The sequence below is a fragment of the Manihot esculenta genome, chromosome 13, assembly GCF_001659605.2.
Source record: "Manihot esculenta cultivar AM560-2 chromosome 13, M.esculenta_v8, whole genome shotgun sequence".
Taxonomy (NCBI): domain Eukaryota; kingdom Viridiplantae; phylum Streptophyta; class Magnoliopsida; order Malpighiales; family Euphorbiaceae; genus Manihot; species Manihot esculenta.
This window is the reverse complement of record NC_035173.2, coordinates 29458342-29473781: the sequence shown is the minus strand read 5'-3', so window position 1 is coordinate 29473781 and position 15440 is coordinate 29458342. Positions and strand designations below refer to the sequence as shown.

At 37.9% G+C, this 15440-nt stretch overlaps 1 non-coding gene across 1 annotated transcript; it reads right to left on the bottom strand.

The window, feature by feature from the left end:
- Window positions 1–4078: 4078 nt before the first annotated feature.
- Window positions 4079–4151, bottom strand: TRNAA-CGC. Its single transcript has one exon. It is a non-coding gene; the product is annotated as a tRNA-Ala (tRNA).
- Window positions 4152–15440: the final 11289 nt, after the last annotated feature.

Genomic DNA, 15440 nt, shown 5'->3' with positions numbered 1-15440 from the left:
GGTGTATATGGTATACTATAAGGACCAATCACCCATGAAAGGGACGTAGTCGGTATAGAAGCTCTCATCGTCCATCCCATGAATCGACTCTGAGAAGGATAAAAAGTTGGTGGCACTTGAAATGAACTCGATGGCACATGAAATGAATTCGGTGCATTCTAATCATGCATAGACTGGTGATACTGTATCAGGAGAGGCACTGGATGCACATTCCTATCAATTCGTGCCGCTTACGCCTGATCGCTTTACGACCTTTAGCATGACCACGACTCCTACCCTTAGCAGCTCATGAAACTATGAAATTGACTCTAAAATAGGTGGGTTATTTGGGTCAGCTATGCTAGGCGGTGTAACCGGTGCTGGATGTGGAGCTGGCACCTGTATCTACCGTCTCTTTGCCATCATACAAAAAGAGCCAGACTGTATAATATCACAAATAGCCGTCATGCTCCCAGTGGTTGAGTTAGTAGCAATAGCATATATATGCTCAAAACCATCTCCTATAACACAATTAAAAAATATTATTAGTTTATGTAAAAAAGAATTGTAATATTTAAAATGAGATAAATAATAATAAATTTCTTACCCTTGATTCCATTGCTGCTCCTTTAATAGAAATCCATCGTCTTGAAATCCTGCGGTACCACTCTATATACTCTAAATAAAAATGGAGTGGCTCTGTTATTTGGCAGTCCTATAATTGTTATGCGATTTCGGGTGTTGTAATTCGTGATCCAATGATAATGTACTTCCGTCCAATTAGTGTCGCTTTTATGCAAATTAAAATCATGTGGAGCAGAAGATCATTGTAATTCAGTTGGAATATGCTGCTACATACTAAACTGTCACATTGTACTATCTGGTTGATGCCACTCTATGATATGAAAGCATACTAATAGGACAACAACTCTCCAAATTGCTCGTTCTTTGCGATAGTATTCGGGGAGCAACACTTTAGTGTATGGCTTTTAAATTACCTGAAATTAACATATAAGTGTTACACGCAAATCATCTTAGTATTAAATTAGTAACTTTATTTTAGTTTATTACCTACTCAGGTATCACATATCCACTACCTAAGGGAGCATCATGATGGTACTCGGTTAGCCAGTGTCAGCGCTACTGCTGTAATTCGGTCCCATACTCATAATTGAAGTATGAATGATGGACCAACCATCTGGATAATATCAAAATTTGTCACCTTATACAATTGTCTGTACAACTATGCCAGACATGATCTACCCCAACTATAATTGCCAGCTTCTTTCAAATCGAGTAGCAATGCTAAAAATATAAAATTCATATGAGAAGCAGATATATCACTGAAAACAAATCCAATGACCCTCATAATATATGCTCGTGTGAATTTCTATACAACTTCCTTATCAGTATCATATAGAAGTTGATTGAACTCCTCAGCTAGCCAGTTCATTTTCAAATAACATCATCTGATGGCATTGTTAGGTGGAATGACACCTAATAATGTCTGATACACTGTCGGCCAATGGTGACATGATCGACCTGTAACAACTACACCATCAACCAGTAACTCAATAATCAACCTGATATCCTGAAAGGGTAATGGTCATCTCCCCCTTCCGAAAACATAAATGTGTGAGTCTCTAGTCACCACCGCTCAATAAAGGAAGTAATTAAGTACCAATCCAGAGCAAAAAATCTAAGCGTATAATGCCATAAAAATCCATATGTCATAAGTGAGGTATAATTTACTCTGGAGTATCATTCATATGCAAAATGGTTCTTCTGCAGTTTATCACCCCAGTTTCTATAAATTGTTGCCATATAGCCTCAGTCGATGTTTTGATTGCGCATATAGCAATGATGGGTAATTAGGGTCCGGTAAAATATAATCATGATGGTCGCATCATCCCTCTATATTTACTTATAAACAATAAATTACTTGCTTTAAAAAAAACAATCAATTACTACACTGCATCACAATTAAATACTATACTAAACAACAACCAATTATTATATTAAATCACAATAAAAAATTTATCACTACACTAAAATACATTTACTAAATTTATTCTATTCAAAATCAGAATAAATATTCAATCACCGTATTAAATGACCAATTATAAATTTCTACCGCAATAAATCACAATATTTTTTGTACTATACTAAACAAGAATTATTAATTTTTTCTACCTAAATCACATTATATATTTTAAAACTAAATTAAATAATCAATATTAAAATTTTTCCACTAAATCACATTAAAAAATTTATCATTATATTAAAATACATTTACTATATTTATTCTATCCAAAATCACAATAAATATCCAATTACCATATTAAATTATCAATTATAAATTTTTACTATACTAAATCACAATATTTTTTTTACTCAGCTAAATAAGAATTATTAATTTATTATACCTAAAATTACAATAATTTTTACTTAACTAAAATTACAATATTTTTTTTACTACACTAAAACATAATTATATAAATTTTCAACCTAAATAATAAAAGAAATTTATTATTGCATTTTACCAAAATACAACTAAAAATCCTATTTTTATATATAAAAAATATATATTTTTTAATAAAAGAGAAAAGAGTCTTAAATATAACTAGTAATATGATGAAATAAATTGAAGAATCCGAATATATTAGAGAAAAAATAGAAAACAAAGATTGAAAATTTATGGTAAAAATTTTGTAAGCACCAAAGAAGAAGAGAAGAAAAGAGTTAGGACGAAAAAGAATAAGTTACGAGAAAAGAAAATTTTGACTTTGTAAAACTAAAGTTTCTATTCTAACTTAGTTAGCTCTCCACATGCACCTCTGCATGCAGACGCCTGTGTGGCATTTGCATAGTGCCGGACGCTTTATCGTGATTGACTAATCGATCAATAGGTTAATCACAGTGTTAGGGTGCAAAAATTTTTTATATTCTATATTGATTGACCCTTCAAGAGTTGATCAAAGCTGACAAACGAAATCAATGTGTCACATGATATGTCAATTTTATTGCTGACGAGTTGATTTAACATTTAAAGTATCGAATAAATTTTATTGATCACCTGAGTTTAAAATTTTTTTTAATAATTGTATAATTTGAAATTTATTTTTAAAATTTTATATGATTTTAAAAAAATTTCAAAATAAATAATACATCTATACAAAGATATCTAAAAAAACTACCACATTGAAAGGGAAGGGACATGGCTACATCCTCCTCGGCCAAAAACATTTTCTCAACTCTCTTCTCGCGGTCTCGCTCTCCTTTCTCCCCTCTCCTCTTCTTCTAACTTTTTTTCTTTTTCATTTACACTTTTTTTTTATTAGTTAATTTATCTGTCGAAGTCCAAAAGGCTCGTGCAAAAGCAATCGCTGCTTTTGACCTTTGACCGAAAGGCACGTGCAGCACATCTTTTCCAATTCAAAATTCCCCACCTCCTCGGTGATTTCGTTTTCGGTGGCGCACGTGCATTCTCTGTCTCCGACATATATTAACATAATGTTTCCTCTCTTGTCTTTATTTTAAATACTATTTGTTTAACAGCGTATGTTCCTGTTATTTATATTCAATTATATAAATATAAAAAATTAATATTAAAGTCTTAAAATTAATTTATAATTAACTCATAATCCTTATTCTATTTATATGACAAAAATAAGTCTGCAATTTATTTCACATAAATTCAAAAAATATAATTAATATAGTCCTATAATAAATTTTAAATTATTTTTTTCAAATAAAAATTTATTTATATTAAAAATTAAATTTCACTATAACTTTAAACTGATGCATAACACACAAGTCCACAATACAACTCTTCTAATCTTCTCTATTTAAACTTATAAACATTTGAAAAAAATATATATATAAAAAGAAATTAATAATAATAATTTACATCAACTAATTATCTTCTAAGTTCTCCTCCAAAAAGAACATTTACTCAAATAATAAATTTAAGTAATTTTATACTTTTATATAAATAAAAGTAAATTAAAAATCAAAATATGATCAAATTAAATGAAAAAATAAAAAAAGGCAAGAGAAAAAGTATAGGGCGGTCCGATTAAAACTCAAAAGATCAAAATGGAGGTGCGGGGGATCGAACCCCGTGCCTCTCGCATGCGAAGCGAGCGCTCTACCATATGAGCTACACCCCCAAGACGAATTCATTTCTTCTTTTATTTCTAATAACTACATTTGTAATTAATTTGTTTCTGATATTGATCTGAAGAGCGGATGATATGAATAATTGAAATTGTAGAAATTAAATAATATAAACATTTAATATTAAAAGGTAAAAGAATAAGTTTTATAAATTATAAGTACATTTTAACTTAACTTTAAGAAATAATAAAAATTAAATTTAAATAAATTATATACTTGATAAAAAAAATTTATAGCTACATTATATTAAAAATAATTTTTAATATTTTATAAATAATATTTTTTTTTAAAAAAATATTGTTCTAAAAATAATTCCAATAATAATGCCAAATAAACCATTAATGTAAGAGTTAAATATTTAATTTAATATTTATTGAAGAGTTCTTATGAGATTTTGAGCTCAAAGAATTATAATCAATGATGGGTAACTAATTTGTCCATCATGAGTTGCCAATGGGTCTGGCCTCAAATACTCATTCTTCAGTTTAGAGATTAAGTTAACCATTTACTTTTCTCAAAATATTTTCTACATTTTCTTTTAGTATTTGGAGTACTTAAAAAAGATTAATTAAGAGAAAATATTTTCCTAATTAAAGAAAAAAATTAAATTATTATCTATATTTTAAGAATTTTATTAACATTTTCATATATAAATTTTTAAATATGTTTTATTTTCTAAATTAAAATTAAATAATAAAAAATAAATTATATTGTATATTTTTTAAGTATAAATTATTTTGAAATAAATGGAACTGAATGTTTTTTTTAATAACAAAGAAGCTGCTGACAAAAGAATTACAGGAGATGGATGTGTGGCTGTTGTTAAAGGAGAGGTTGACAAAGAAGACCTCTATCGACCCAATGGAAGAGCACTTGCTAACCAACTACCCACTGTAGATAGCCTTTAGAAGCCTTTATTGAACCATTTCAGCTGTAGAAGACAAAGTTGCACTTAAACGAAACAAAATTATCCATTGCGGAATTTCATCGAACACATGGAGTGCATACCAAGTTGCCACATAGGAAATGCTTCCACAGAGTTCTTCATGGTCCCTTCTGGAGCTCACGCAACATGAAGGCAATACAACAAAAAAAATCAAGAAGTTAAAACATCAAGGTACAACAACAACCCTTGGCCATGGACAGCCGACAAATTCTAAGTCCAAATCATCACTCAATCACTCACTTGGAACCATTGTCTTATAATTGCTCTCAAATTAATTATTTCAAATCACTTCCCAATTACATTGTTAGAGACTTCAACATCTACCACAACATAAGCATCATCCCTTTATTATTCTCCTCACATGGAGTGTTAGTCATGTCCCTGTATTATCCAATATGTTCATATGCAGTATAAATGATATGCAAATTTTGTGTATAGTCCTTCTGACAGGGGCAATAGAGATCAGTTGTGAAATGACTTGAAGATCCTTCATACTTCACAAGCTCTCCCTTGGTATTGTATTGGGGACTTTAATGCCATTAGAATAAAGGATGACAAAATGAGTGGATGTCCGGTACGATTTTCTCAAGTAGCAGATTTTGAGAATTTTATCCAATCAAGTGCTTTACTCGAATTAGCTTGGAATGTTTCTCCTTTTACTTGGTTTAATAGATGTTTTAGACCTAGGCAATTTAGCAACGCTTGGATCATGCGCTATTACTACTGAATGATTAGAATGCTTCTCTAGGGCTCAGGTTCTTCATGAGGCTCTGTTAGAATCAGATCATCGACCCTTGCTTTTGTTACTTGATCCCGGTTCGTCTACAAGCATAGGCGATTATTTCGCTTTGAGTCGAAATGTTTAATGCATCATTAATATTTTGATGTGATTCAACATGCTTGGACGAGTGATTGGCGTGTTTCATCCATGTTTTCCTTTGCCCATAAGCTCCAAACATGTAGGTCTTGGCTCAGTGCTTGGCATCAGTTGCATTTCTCTCGGGTTCCATCTAATTTACGTGTTCTTCACAAGCAATTAGAGGATATTTATTCTCATCCTTTTGATCCTAAAAATGCGATCCTTGAAGCTTAGTTGCTAACTCAGTTCATGATCTGTGGCGTTGTGATGAATTACATTGGAAACAGCGATTTCAGGAAGAAGATAGGAATACTAAATTTTTTTATTTATCTACTATCTAGCACTGAAAGTATAATCGTATTATGTGCCTTCAGACAATGTCTGGTGATTGGATTGAACAGGAGGATGCACTTCATCTTTCATTTGCTATTTCTTTTATCAGTTGTATACATCTGTACCAACTCAAAATTGTGATCATGTTTTTAAGTTTAATTCCTTTGGCAGTTACACCAGCAATTAATGATGCCTCACTTTCTCCTGTATCTGATACTAAAGTACATACAACTGTCTTTCAATTAGGGGGTCACAAAGCGCCAGCTCCCGATGGTTTTTCTGGTCTCTTTTATCAGCAAAATTGGCAGGTTGTGAGCCCCTCTCTTTGTAGTGCCATTCATTCTTTTTTTTTTCTTCAGGATTTCTGCTCAAGGAATTTAACAAGAACCAATTTTGTCCTTATTCCTAAGTGCAGCAACCCTACCGATATTCACCAGTTTCGTCTTATTAGTCTATACAATTTTGTGTATAAAGTTATTTTCAAAATTATTATCAATAGGTTAAAACTGTGATGGATTCATTAATTCCTGCAAATCAGAATACTTTTATTCTTGATCGGCCTATTCAAGACAATATTATGGTCGCTCATGAGGTATTTCATTACCTTAAAACATCACAAAGTCGGCAGCATTCCATGACCGTGAAAATTAATATATAAAGCTATGATCAAGTAGCTTATTCTTGTTAAGATGGGTTCTGCGGTACAATGGTTCAGTTGATTATGTAGTGTTGGTGTTTCATCTACTCTTTTTTTTCTTTCTCAGGGGATTGCAGCAAAGGGATCCCTTGTCTCTTTATTTGTTCTTATTTGTTTTTCAGGCTCTTTTCTTTTTATTTTCATTGGAACAGGCGACAGATCTTATTAAAGGTTTAAAGCTATCTCGATATACTCCAACTCTTCTTGACATTCTATTTGCAGATGATACTTTATTATTTGTACTAGCCACACGTGAGGAGGCGGGTAACTTATTACATCTATTATAGTTTTACACTATAGCTATTGGCTAATGTATTAATTTCTCAAAGTCTCATATTTTGTTTAGTGAGCACACGTCTTTGCTCCTTAAGTGGGCTATTTTAGATATGTTTCATATGCAAGAATTATCTTCTTCTGATAAGTATTTAGGATTACCAGTTTTGTTGGGACATTCTCGACATGAAACTTTGTCTATAGTGGAACAACGTATTCATACAAAGACTCAATCTCGGAAATAAAAGTTATTATCTCATGCCGGTCGGGCTACTCTGATTCAATCGGTTTTATAAGATATTTCTACATATTTTATGTTTATTTTTCTCTATCCAAAAGACTTTTCGGCTAAACTTAATAGCGTGATATCTCAGTTTTGGTGGGGTGGGGATACAGATCCTCAATCGATTAGAAGGGCTAGTTGGACGCATTCATGATTTTTGAAATTTTGTGGTGGTTTGGGATTCAAGGATTTCGAGGCTTTTAATCTAGCTTGCTTAGCTAAACAGTGTTGGTGACTGATTCACAATCCTACTAGTTTATGGGTTAGAGTTTTGCGTAGTTTATACTTTCCACATTCTTCTTTTTGGGAAACAGGTTGTAAGAAAAATAGTTCATAACTTTGGCAGAGTTAATTGGCAGGTCAAGATATGTTGCATAAGGGGGTTTATATGGATATTGGAGATGTGAGAAATACTGCTATATGGTTTGAACCTTGGGTACCTCATATGGATAATTTTTGCTACCTCATCCTCTTCAATATCCAGTTGGTGTTCAGATCCAGTTGGTGTTCAGATGGTTGCTGATTTGATTGATTATGATACTTTTGATTGGATTATGGACTTTTGTCTACTTTATTTCCTCCACAACAAGTGTTGACTATCCTTTCTATTCCAGTTGCACCTCTTGGTACCTTTGATTTGTTAATTTGGCATTATTCGTGCGACGACTAATATAGTGTACGATCAGTTCATAAATTTTTGATGCGTCATTTGTATGTTAATGAGATGTCTTCCCATCCATCATCTTTTATTTCGCCTCAGCCTAGCTCATGGAAAAGTGTTTGATCGTTATTAGTTATGCTGAAACTGAAGTTCTTTTTTTGGTGTACTCTTCATAATGCATTGCCGGTTATGACAAATCTTATTAGAAGAGCTGGCAAGTTTAACTTAATGTGTTCTATTTGTCAGTTTGCTCTTTGAGACTTTGGAACATATGTTTTTTCAGTGTCTTTATGCTGACTCATTTAGTTTGTTGGTCCTTGTTCATATAAACCGTCTTCTATTAGTTTTCCTAATTTTATCCTATGGTGGAAAACTTTATTTAGCAAGGTCAAAGACAGATGCTGATGGTACTTTATTTCTAACTCTTGCTATCTTTACTCTTTAGCACATTTGGAAGGGAAAAAATAGGTGTGTTTTTTATAAAGCAAGCCATGATCCTTTGCTAGCTTTACATGCTATTAACTCTAACTTATGGTAGTTACAGCTTAGTGGTGTTTTTGCCGGTCTTTTTGTTTCTCAGCATTCTTCATCTTTAGTATGTGTTTAGACCCCTTTCTCAAGGTTTTATAAGTTCAATTGTGATATTGCGTGGAAGAATCAGTTTTCACATGCGGCTATCACTACCATTGTTACTAATAGTTTAGGGTTTGTTGTGTATGGTATCACTAGACAGGTGCATTGTCAGTCAGCTATTGCAGGAGAAACTCGTGCTTTGTTAGAAGAGGTTAATTTGCACTCAATCTTGGTTTAAGATATATAGAATGTGAAACGAATTCTTCTATTTTGTACAATGGTCTCCAGTTTCCACTCAATTCTGTTTCATGAGAAATTCGTGCAATGATAGCTTCTGTAACGACCCGAAAATCGGACCGCTACCGGCGCTAGGATCCGGGTCGACTTAAGGCCGCCGGGACCCGTAGCAAGCCTAACATGCATCTTGTGAACCTGCTTAATCCCATACATGATCAACAACATACATAAAAATTAAAACTTTTCTTTCCATATACATCAACCATACTCAACCTGTGCATATACATAAACATAACATTGATCCCTCAGTGGGATCTCATCAATGCCCCCAATGGGTGGCATAACATATGTCGAGTTGGTTTACATAAACAACATAAAATCTCTAAGATCATGTACTAAAAGGGATAACAACATTCTATGGTCAAGCACACCTCTAACATCCATAAACATCATCTTATTACATATCTAAACTGTACTTTTACATTGCATCAAAATCATTTATCATGTCCACACTAACTAATACATAACTCAAACTTCATTACTCTATCCGGACTTCTGCTCTATCCTGTACCTGCAAGCCTGGGGGTAAAGGGAGAGGGGTGAGCTAAAAGCCCAGTGAGTAGAACCATAAAAACATATTAACACTATGCTCCAATGAAATGCATCATAACACAGACAATTCACATAAGGGTTGGGTGAACTTGTCACCAATTAGTCCAAGCTAACATTGTGCTAGGCCGTAGCATGGGGTCCTGGTCTTCCTGTCATAACATACATTACTTACCATTGCCCCAGGGCCTCCTCTGAGCTCCTGGTCTTCGAGTCCCATAACCGTGCCAGGCCGTAGAATGGAGTCCTGGTCTTTCCTTACATTGTGCCAGGCCGTAGAATGGGGTCCTGGTCTTCCTGTCATGGACTAATTGGGTCATCCAACATTCACCCACATCAACAACAATCGATGCAATGCGGCATATTCGTGAAACTAATGCAATCATCCTATTGCATAATCATGATGCATGAAACATGATAAAATATTTAATTTAAAAGATTAAGTTTAGTTCCACTCACCTCTGGCTGACTCTGACAACACCGAAAGCAGCTGAACTCACTGCTGGGGTCCTCGGTTCCTCGGGTCCGAACCTACACAGGTGGACTCAAATGAGGGACCAAACATACCTGAACATATCTCTAAACTACTCCCCAAAAACCCCCTAAAACATCATGAAACAACCATAGAAAAACATGCAAGGAAGGCCTGGACAGGGCACTTTCGGCGGCAGGTTCGGCGGCCGAAAGTCCTTCCAGAGCCGAAAGTCAGGCAGGTTCAGCGGCACCTTCGGCGGCCGAAACTCCCAGACAGAGACGAAACTCATGCATGTTCGGCGGCACTTTCGGCGGCCGAAACTGCCAGACAGAGACGAAAGTCTCCCTTTCGGGAGCAAGCTTCGGCAGCCGAAAGGCTGCCTCCCCAGCCATGTTCGGCGGCCGAAAGTCCTTCGGCTGCCGAACCTGGTTTCTGCCAAAGGGCAGAAACTTGGCTCCCTATGCACATTTTGCCTCCAAACCTTTCCAACATGCATCAAACCTATTCTACAACACACAAACACAAGCATACATGTTCCTAGGGGCTTCAAACCATCATAAACCCCATCTACAACACATCAAGCAACCACATTGTTCATGAACATACATTTATACCCATAAGCATAACCATAACCTAAACATGCATTCTAACCCATAGATCTACTGAAAACTTACTTAAAACATGCAATGAGCTTAAGATCGGCTCTTACCTCTTGAAAATCGAGAGAGAGACGACCTAAACTCAAAGTTGGGAGAAATTGGGTTCTTGAACCTCCAAGCTCCAAAACTTTGCTCAAAAGCTTTAATCTTCAAAACAAAGTTAAAACAAATGAAAATCTTGGAAGATTTAGAGGAAAGACGCCCAAAGATGGGTGAGGGGCGGCGGAGACTCACCTTGGCCGAAAATGGGGGAAAAAGCTCGCCCGTTTTCGGCTAAGGGACCCTTTTATAGTGGCTGGCCAGACCACGTTCGGGGGTCGAATGTGCCTCCGCATGCATGCCATGTTCGGCGGCCGAACTTGGGGTTCGGCGACCGAACCTGGACTTCCCTCACTTATGCTTTCAGGGGCCTAAAGCACACCCGCAACGCATGCATGTTCGGCGGTCGAACTTGAGGTTCGACGGCCGAACTTGAGGTTCGGCGGCCGAACATGAGTTTTCCTCCAATGCTATTTTCATGCAAAAACTCATTTTCTTTCATGCTTAAAACATAAAACATATTAAAACATTTCATAAAAACATGGTTTTACCCTACTAGAGGCTTCCGATATTCGAGATTCCACCGGACGGTAGGAATCCCGATACCGGAGTCTAGCCGGGTATTACATTCTCCCCCCTTAAGAACATTCGTCCCTGAATGTTCCTCAACTAGCACATGCAAGGCATACAACATATTATACACATAAAACACATAAGAAACCAACCTTAGAAAAGATACGGGTACTGCTGGAGCATGGACTCCCGTGTCTCCCAGGTGCATTCTTCCATATTATGGTGGTTCCAAAGGACTTTCACCATCGGGATTTCCTTGTTTCTCAGCTTCCTGATTTGAGTGTCCAGAATCCGTACCGGCTGCTCAACATAGGTGAGATCCTCTTGGATCTCCACATCAGGCTCACTAAGAATCTTGCCCGGATCTGACACGAACTTTCTCAACATAGAAACATGAAAAACCGGATGGATTCTCTCCATTGAAGCAGGTAAATCCAGCTTGTACGATACATTCCCAATCCTTTGCAGGACTTCAAAGGGTCCGATGTACCGCGGAGCCAGCTTACCCTTCTTCCCGAACCGAACCACTCCTTTCATTGGAGACACCTTGAGCAATACCAGATCCCCCTCCTGGAACTCTACTTGCCTTCTGCGGATGCCTGCATAACTCTTCTGTCTGCTTGCAGCAGTCTTGATTCTTTCTCTGATTAAGGGTACCATCCTGCTGGTGATCTCTACTAGCTCAGGCCCTGCCAAGGCCTTTTCTCCAACTTCTTCCCAGCAAACCGGTGACCTGCACTTCCTTCCATATAAAGCTTCATATGGAGCCATCCCGATGCTAGCATGATGGCTGTTATTGTAGGCAAATTCCACCAAAGGTAGATGCTGCCTCCAAGAACCGCCAAAGTCCAGCACACACATTCTCAGCATATCCTCGATAGTCTGGATGGTCCTTTCTGACTGTCCATCAGTCTGGGGGTGGAAGGCAGTACTGAAATCCAATCTAGTACCCATGGCATCCTGCAGACTCCGCCAAAACCTGGAGGTGAACTGGGGTCCTCTATCTGACACTATAGAAACAGGAACCCCATGCAGTCTGACGATCTCCTCAACGTACACCTGCGCCAACTTGTCCACAGAATAGCCACTCCTGACAGGGATGAAGTGAGCAGATTTGGTGAGTCTGTCCACAATCACCCATATGGAGTCCAATCTGTTGGACGTCGCCGGTAACCCCACTACGAAGTCCATAGCTATATTCTCCCATTTCCACTCTGGAATAGGTAGCGGGTTGAGCATTCCAGCCGGCTTCTGATGTTCCAGCTTCACCCTCTGGCATACTTCGCAGGCTGACACAAACTGTGCCACTTCTTTCTTCATAGCTGGCCACCAATAAACTTTCTTCAGATCTTGATACATCTTGGTGGTTCCGGGGTGAATGCTGTATCTTGCATTATGAGCCTCTCTCATAATGTCTCCTTTTAGCCCTATGTCATCTGGTACACACAAACGACTCCTGTAACAGCCCGGAAACCGGTACCCTGCCGTAACGGCTCCAAACTGTTCGGCGCTAGGATCCAGATCGGCTTAAGGCCGCCGGGACCCGTAGCAAGCCAAACATACCTCCTATTACCTGGTCAAATCCCATACATGAACAAAACTTTAACATAAAAACTTAAACATCTGATGTACAAACCGAGCCTGACCTGTATGCGACATAACTGAAAACATAAAGAAACCCCTTACTAGAGCCCTCATCACTCTAGCTGGGTTAATACAACATACATCAAGCCGGAATCACATCCAAAGAACTAGAACCTAACCTGTGCATGCATCAAACCACAAACATAAGACCTCCACTAGGGTCCTCATCCATAACATAACGTGGTAAACAACACATGCCACAAGATTAGTTCAACACAACTCAACATCTAAAACATTACATACATCATGTATTGAACAGGGACTAACCAAGTCTTAGGGCCAAGCACATTTCTAATCCATAAACATAACTCTTACAATACATAACATCTTACAAATCATTATCAATATACATGTCCACACTAAAAGTACTAAGCTAATACTATTACAAAAGCACAACCTTAACTCTTGAGACTTCCCGATCGACTTCAAACCTGCAACACTGGGGTTAGGGGAGAGGGGTGAGCTAAAAAGCCCAGTGAGTAGAAACAGAGAAAACAGTTCATTAATTACATGCTCTCATGAAATGCGTCATATCACAAAGAAATCACATAACCTGGTCCGTCTCGGGGCTCATGCAGATAAATATTCCCCACGGATTGTTTTTGAGAGTTCCTTTTTGCTAGCATCCTTTACTCTCAAGGATCGGACATGACCTCAAAATTCCCTCTGTCGGTGCCCGGCTCCCCCAAAGGAGCTCACACAGGACTTTCACATACATGACAGGGTACCTAGTCCACAGAGAGCTCACAGGGACTTTCCTATATGTACTTGTCCGGCTCTCAAAGGACTTACCTAAGACTCAATGACAGATATGGGCTATTGAAGTCGCCTTGGTCCAAACCTTCCTCCATCAACATCAAATAATGCAATGCGCCACCTTCGTGAACTAGTGTAAACAACCTACTACATATAATCATGATGCATGAACATGCTTTAGGCATTAGATTTCATTAAAATAAAAGATTAAGTTAGTTCTACTCACCTCTGGCAGACGTTGAACTGACTTTGCAACTGCTAACGCTGATGGCCTCCTCGATCCCTCGGGTCCGATCCTACACAGGTGGACTCGAATGAGGTGCCAACACACTCTAAACAACTCATAAACAACTCCCCAAAAACCCTCTAAAACATCACTTAAACATGCATAGAAAACAACCTTGAAAAGGCTGGACAGGGCACTTTCGGCGGCACCTTCGGCGGCCGAACCCTCCCTCCAGAGACGAAACTCGGGCACTTTCGGCGGCACCTTCGGCGGCCGAAAGTCCCACTCCAGAGACGAAAGTCAGGCATTTTCGGCGGCCGAACCTTTCCTTCGGCGGCCGAAAGTCTGCTTTCAAGCCAAAACTCAACTTTCGGGGGCAAGGTTAGGCGGCCAAACCATGCATCCAAAGGCAGGTTTGGCGGCCAAAACCACCTTCGGCGGCCGAACCTGAGTTCTTCCCAGAAGGGCAGAACTCAGCTTCTCATGCATTCAAGCCTCCTAAACCTTCCAACACCCCAAAACAAACACCCAACCTCACCAAAACATGCATAAACCCTTAACCATGCACAAAGGAGCTTAACAACTAGATTAAACTCCAAAAACAACATCAAAACATACATAGATAGCTTATGACCCACATAGGCCAAAACCATCAAAACAACCCATAATCTCACATACTCTTTCCCCATCATGCATACTCACTCCCACAAGTATAAACTAGCTTAAAACCCCAACAAAACATCATGTAATCATACATTGGACACAAAACTCACATAAACCCTATCATGCATATCTACCCATACTCTACCATTAAAACCTTCATAAAACTTCATAAAAACACTAGGGAAGCAAAGATCTACACTAACCTCTTGGAGATCGAGGGTTGTGTGATCCCTAACTCGGAGGTGTGGAGAATCCAAGCTCCAAAAGCTCCAAGCTCTCCAAACCTTGATCCAAGCTTTAAAACTCTTCAAAAATAACCATGGAACTCATGAAAACATGAAGGAGATGAAGAAAAAGCATGAAAACGGCCAAGGGAGGACAAAAACTCACCTGAGCTCGAGAATGGGGAGAAAACTCGCCCATTTCCGATCTGAGGGCTCTTTATAGGTGGCCTGGTCGAAGACCTTCGGCGGCCTAACGTGCCCCCGAAACTCATGCATGTTCAGCGGCCGAACTTGACTTTCGGCGGCCGAACCTTGGCTCGTTCAAACAAGACTTTCGGAGGCCAAAGGCGCTCCCGAAGCCTTTCCATGTTCGGCGGCCGAACTTCACTTTCGGCGGCCGAACCTGGCAAATGCCTCATTGGTCTTTTCTTTTCAAAACTCATTTCCTTTCCATTTAAAACCATGAAATCATGTGAAAACATTTTAGAAAACACATTTTACCCCTCTAGAAACCTCTGGCATATTCAGAAATTCTAGATTCCAACGGAGATT